A 7,240-nucleotide genomic window follows, 5' to 3' on the forward strand; every position below is an offset into this window, starting at 1 on the left:
TGTATAAAGGTATCAAAACGATCCGGTTGTAGAGGGCTGTTAGCTATAGGTTGTGTGACAGGAACTATGTCACGTTAATTATTAATGGGTGGATTTTGATAGTTATTATTTGCTGGAACGATACCTCTATTAGCATTATAATTATTATTGTTATAATTATTGTAATTTCCTTGTCCTTGTCCTTGCCTCGGTTGAGCTTGGTTGTAATTGTTTGTCGGCCTAACATTTGGGTTAAACAACCTTGGAGGTTGTTAATTATTTTGCCAACCGAAGTTGGGGTTTTGTCGCCAAGCTACGTTAGGTTCGCTATTAATGGAACAAACATTATTTTGTTGTGATTGTTGTTGTTCATAGGAAAGAGGACAATAGGAGTCGGGATGCTCTGGACTCAAATAGAAATTACATGGATTGGTGTTGACATTCATGACGTGAATATGCTTTTTTTGAACATAAATAGACTCTACCTTTTTAGTGAGAGATTCGATTAAATTTTTAAGTTCAGGATCGGGTTTCATCTCAAACATATCGGCGGCCTTAACTGTTGTAAAAGAACTAGCAGAACGGGAGATATCGTCACTACCCCCCCAATTATTATTACGCTTTGTTTGATCTTCTAAAAATTTATAAGCCTCTGAGGCTCCCTTACTGAGGAAACTACCCCAATTCATTATTTCAAGCACCTCTTTGTGGTGATGTAACAGTCTCTTGAAAAAGGTACGAACTAATATGTCTTTCGCAAGGTTATGGTGTGGACACTCTATAAGAAGATCGGTGAAACAATTCCAAGCCTTTGAAAATAATTCATGAGGATTCTGTCGAAAGAAATGAATCTTGGAAAACATTTCATCGGTCTTCAGTGGTGGGTAAAAATGTTCTATAAATAGTTGAACAAGTTTGGCCCACGAGTCCACAGAATTAGGCGCCTGGGCAGTTAACCAAGACGCCGCCTTATTAGCTAAGGTGAAAGGAAATACCCTCAGTTTAATTTGTTCAGCACCAACCGTAGGATGGTGGAATGTAGTAAGGACTTGGTCAATCCTACGCATGTGCTGATAAGGTTTTTCATGGTCTAACCCATGAAAAATGTGTAACAAATTAAATATATTTGGGGGAATTCGGAAATCCCCCACTGGGTCTGATAGAACGATGCAAGATTTTGGGCTATGATTCAAGGCTTTGTAAAAGTCAGAGAGAGGAGACTCTATTTCTTCAGCCATTATTTCAAGTGTGGTGTGTGGTATGCTAGCTAAAGGTGTAGTGAGTGGTATACTAGAAAGGCGTGTTTGTTGACGTTGCCGGTTGATTACGTTAGGCATTTTTCTTCGGCCTGACCTTAATCTCATGCAAGGCTAAGACAAATCTTAACTAAACACGACAACACTCCAAACAATCCTGATATGCTAGTATGAACCTCTAACAAGAGATGCGAGGTGTTGAAGAAAGAAGTACCTGAATGCCTCCTTTCTTCGCTTATGAATAGCGTCTTGTATACGCGTGCTCAGTGTATATAACAAGTTAGAATACTAAAAACCTTGAAGAAATGGAAGTTTGAAACAAACCTGTGGAAATCGGGCAGTTTCAGCAGAGGGCGCGGGTCGTGCTAGGAATAGGCCTAGGTAGGGCACGGGTCAAGCTCAGGTCAAACTAGAGCTCCAGGCGCTTCAACATGGGGGGAGGTCGAACTTTGCCTTGGTAGGGAGCGGGTCGCACTTGAGTAAAAACTCAAGTTTCAGGCGCTTCAGCACGAGGGGCACTCGAGTTTTTCCTTGGATAGGTGCGGATCGCGCTCCGTGTATAATTGGAGTTCTAGGCATTTGGGTGCGTGGCGCGCTCAGTTTATGCATGCCTAGGGCGCGGGTCGCGTTCCGTGTAATTCTGCGAGGAAAATTTCAGTGCTGAAATGGACAACCACAGTTAGAATCAAACAAGGGTGGGTAGGCTATGGGACTTTGGAAGACTAACAATTCTAAAGAAAACAATACTAAAGAGAACTATGATGGAAGTGACGCCATTTGATAACCGTAAAATTAGTTTTACCTATGAATAAGTATCGATGAAACTTAAACGCAAATAAAACTAAAACTTAACTCGTGTGTTTATCAAAGATTGTTCTACTATCGAATCTATCAAAATAAAGTGGAGTAAAAGATTCGTTCCACTCCTAGTTCTTTAGCACTCAATGTTTTCTAATATTATCAGTCCTAGCCAAAGTTAGTGAGAGTAATGGTGGGAATTTTATACTACGATGCAAATTTAACTAATAAGATATGAATAACTCAACTACGAAATACTAAGGTTCAAATCTAGATAAAGAATTAGGGGGGATTGAATCCACATTGAATCCAACTTAATAAACTAGCATAGATTGTCGTAATCAAATTTTTACGTTCTTATGATAAGAATTGGTTGTTCTAATCCCTAATCATTCATGACAATCTTTACCAACTAATGACTAGCATGTGAGGAAGTTCTACCCATTTTCATGGCGAATCAACTACTCTCTAGAGTGAAATAGACTCTTACAACGATTCTACACTGCACAATCAAATTTTTATCAAGGCTTCATCAAACCCCTCTAATGGAGGTTTAGCCTTGATTCATAAAACTATCATTTTTCATGGAAATCAAACAAGACATCATATAAATATTGTAAATTTACTAATTTGATCTAATCAATAATTCAAATCTAACTTAACAACTAAGAAATGATTAACAACTAAGATATGAATGTAAATCTAAGTAATTTAATAAATCAAAACCGAAATTATGAAGAACTAACTATTTTTATTAATCTAATAAATGAATAACAATGATTCAATAATCTAAATTAAAACAAGGTATGAAAACTAATTAATGGAAGAAAACTAGATCTAGCACTATGCTCTAATGGTTACTTTTTACCTAACCTAATTGACGCTTAAGAGTTTAGTCTTATGTGTGAATATGGAGGAGACTAGATCCACATTTTCGTGCATGGGCTGAGGAGCCATATTTTGGGCCGAAAAATCGAGCCCAAAGCCCAATTCCTTCAGTCCACAGAGCCCTTTTCAGCTAGCTTTGATGTCAATAAACTTTTCGTCTACTTTTGTTCCTCTGATTGGGTCAAGGCTGAGACCATTGGAAATCTCTTTCTGAGCCGGTCGTTTTGACATAAGGTAGGTCTAATTCCGAGGCATGAGTCCAAAGATACGGTTTTCGAAAGATTTGCTGACTTTTGTGTGTTGTTTCTGCCTGTGTGGACTTTGACTTTTCAGCTTTTGACCGGGCTTTACAAAAGCTTTTTCTCCTTGAATCTTGGCCTTTAATCCCAGAACTTCTTAGCAACCAACCCTTGCTCCTTTATCTCTCCAAAGTGGCACATTTCTGCACATAATTGACTTCAATGCCTGAAATACATAAAAACACGTAATCAGCATTAACTCTTATTTATTACTCGCATAATTGGTCTAAAAGTATTATTGTTAAGGGGTTAAAACTACAGTTTTGGGCTCTTATCACATTTCAAGTTGTCCAATAACTTATATTGACATGAAAAACCCTCATGACTTCTTCTTTTATGAAAACAGGAGTCATGGTTTTGAAATGAACCTTGGACAAAACAATAGAAGAGTTACTACATTAGTAAAATGTAAAACAATCAAATAACAGATAATTTAGCTCAACACACTAATAATTAAGTAACCTTCATTTGATTTTGAATTTTTCTGACTACCCAATTTACATTAGTTATTCTGTTCAACATATCACAATCAGCCTGACAAGTATGTACTGGCTTCAGTGTATTAAACCTCATTGTGAATCCATCATCATCTCTCCTGAAATAAGCTACCCATGGACATTGTACCTTTTTTCTGTCTTCTCCTAAACATACCACTCTAATTCTTAACTGATCATTCTTGATTAAGTCACCAGCAAACCTATTTGCTATACATAAATCTTTTATATCATCTCTCAAAATATCAATGTTAGGCCACTCCATTCCTACCTCCCAAACTGATGGTTTGTTAATGGATTGCTCATTTCCCTCACCTACATCAATAATATTGTCAGTTAGGCCAATGAAGTCAATGAAGTCCACTTAGTTTGCAATGACATGATCCTCCTCATCCTCAGAAGAATGTGTACTCCTATACCCCTCATCATCCTCAATCTCATCTATGGGTCTTGGTAGTGGTGGTGGTGGAGGTGAAAAAGGTGTTTGTGCAGGTGAAATGGGTGTTGTGGTATCTTTAATATAGGATGGACCTGAAATGTGAGGAGTAGATGCATTGCTTGTAGGTGGTGGTGGTGGAGGTGATATATTAACTTGTGGAGCTAAATTGGTAGATACTGATGGAGGTGCTATTGGTGGTAAATCATCATTCCAGTCATCTTCTTCCTCATAATCATCTAAAATGGTATAAAAATCATCAGTATACTTATTGTTCGTGGTACTTCTTCTCCTTGTACTCTTTTTCTGTACATTCTTGCTAGGCTTCTTACACTTTGGAGTTGTAACTTGTGGAGTTGACACAACCATAGTTTCCACCAACTCTGTAAGTTCACCTTCAAGTTCAATAGATACATGACTCCACCCCCTTATATCTTCCTCCATGTTAGCCCACATTCGCATCAAATCATTGTCATTCTTAACAAATACTTTCTCACCATTAAAAATGTACAATATTTCAAACCCTACACTAATATCAGACAAATAGTTCTCCTTCAGATCATCTATTAAATCCATAAAATTTATCCTATCCCCGTCCACATTCCTCATCTTCTCCATAACACCACCTCGATAATTATCACGGGCATACAATGAACCATCAGGTGCTTCTTGAAATGCCCCATGATAGTGAAGGATCAAGTTTCTTTTAGCCAAACAATCCCTTTCCATTTGTGTTTGATACATATGAATCAAAATTATAAATATTAGTTTTCTGACCCTCTGCAAATCTTAAATTTTGTATTATCCCACCAAGATGCAATATTTATACAGTTATAAAACATTTCACCATTATACACGTTATTTTCAACTATACAAACAATAACTCATGTTACAATGACAAAAACTTAAATGTAATGCACTCAAACATCGGTTTTTCAAAATAATATTATCATGAAAGTTAAACATTCTCATAAAAGTTTCACATTTCTCAATTAACACACTCTAAACCACCTAAAAATATGTTACAATTGATTAAAGGTGTGAAATTTAAGCAACTTATCTTGAGCTAAAGTTTCGATCACGTGTGAGTAAACCATCTACCACATCTTAAGTATCTTCTTTGAGCTAACCTTATGTAACTTATCTTCTTTGAGTTCTTTGAGTTCTTGTTCTTTGAGCTAAACTTGCTTGTTCAGATGGAGTGAGGTTTGATTTACGGTGAAGAAGATAGCTAGATTCTGCACTTTGTTTACTTGTGTAAGCTAGCTAAAACAATGTGCTCTTGCAGTGCTGATGAGACGTGTTCTGCATGAGTAAATCTCCACCGTTGATGTTATTAGTTAGGATGCTGACACGTGTCAATTGAGTGAAACTTGAGTGAGGTTAGTTTGGTAATTTTAGGTGGGCAGGGGTAGTAGATGTCATTTAGGAGAAAAATTTCTATTCATTGGATTAAATAGATGTGATGAGGACACGTGGCATTCAGATTGGTTTTGGTCTTGCAAAGGTCAAAGGGTATTTTCATAATTTTATATGGTTAAGGGTAGAATGGACATTGCACATGCTCCAATTGGATGACATCCAGTCAAAGAAGGCTGACTTGGTCATGTTGTCAAATTGGGGGTGGAAGTCTAATAATTGAAGTACTGGGGGTGGAAGTCTAATTAGCAAAGTTGCTGGGGGTGGAAATCTAAAAAATTGTAGAAAGTACAAGACCAAGCTTGTTAAAAAAGTTATTTCATTTGAGCATTACTCCTTAATTTTTGCCTTTGAACTCGTTGTAGATATTAAACAGTGGCAAGATATATCCTATTGCCTGTCTTTGCTGACATTCATTGAGTAGGGAATGAGAAAGCTTATGGATTCTTTCAAAATCGATCTATGAGCTTGTTCTGTGTGAGGTTTCTATGATGGACAATTTCAAGAACATAATTAGCAAGGTACTAAAGTAGACTATTCATATTGTTAGTGTTGCTTGTCACTGTGATTTACATCACATAGTTTATGTGACGCTGAAAGTTAACTAATGGTTAAGGAAGAGAATCGGTTATTCTAAGAAAGTCATTCAAGTTATTATTGATTTTTTATTCCACTTTATTATTTTTATCGACATAGATCAAGGTAAGTCATTTTATTGATTCATTATTTATGTTCAATATAAATGTGAAAAAACCTGTGATTTAGATCCTTAATGCACTATTAAAATAATGCTTACATGCTTTACTCACCTATTTTTGTTTTTACTATTTTTTCCATTGATCTTACAAATTAAATGTCATAATGCAGAAAACAGTGGGGTTGAAGTCATGGAGTGATTCTCTTCCAACCTGTTTGGTGGTGCTAAAAGAAAGGGAAGGCTTATGTACTTTGGTTATGCAACAAGGTGTTGTGAAGTGAAGTGCGTACCTACAATTATATTAAAATATAATACAACCGTGATTATTTATATTTCTGAAAAAAGAAAAAAAAAGCACTCAAAATCAATTTGCTGAAGTGTGTTTTTCTTTTCCTTTTGCATGATTTTGAAGATTCCTTTACTTGGTTATGTACCAAGATGTTGATGAAGTAAAAGTGTTTGTAAGCGAGTGGGTGGTGCGTGTGTGGTAGTCTGATGCCAACTTTCTTACCGATGCTGATGTCTTATCATGTAATTTATCACCAAACTGCTTTATCATCATTTCTTCAATAATTTCTTTTGTTATCGGCTGAACAATTTGCAAGTTTTTTTCTTCACGCATTACGTCCGGGCCTTTCTTTGCTGTAGAGGGTATTTCTTTTTGATGGCTCTGTCTAACAACTGGACTATCTGATGATGACGACTCTTCTCCATCTTTTCCATATATAACTTGCTGCGAAAGCTTCACATTCATCTCCCTCATGGTATTGTTCTCCTATATTAAGTTTTTGTTTTGTTTCTCCAACTCTTGAAATTTTTGCAATAGAACTTGCAAAGATAACCCTTTCTCATGAATCTCTTCTACTTCTTCTACTTCTTCTCTTACTTTACTAACTGATCTTCTAGTTCTTCTCTCATCAACTTTGGAAGCAACCTGAGAACTACTATCTTCATTTATTGCTGCTTTACTTGTT

The 7,240-nt window shown here is 36.4% G+C and overlaps 1 pseudogene; it reads left to right on the forward strand.

Moving 5' to 3' along the window:
* The window catches only part of LOC147515108 (condensin-1 complex subunit CAP-D2-like), an 80,059-nt pseudogene extending 73,512 nt beyond the window's left edge, over nt 1-6,547 (forward strand).
* Nucleotides 6,548-7,240: the final 693 nt, after the last annotated feature.

Source organism: Coptis chinensis, chromosome 2, assembly GCF_015680905.1.
Source record: "Coptis chinensis isolate HL-2020 chromosome 2, ASM1568090v1, whole genome shotgun sequence".
Taxonomy (NCBI): domain Eukaryota; kingdom Viridiplantae; phylum Streptophyta; class Magnoliopsida; order Ranunculales; family Ranunculaceae; genus Coptis; species Coptis chinensis.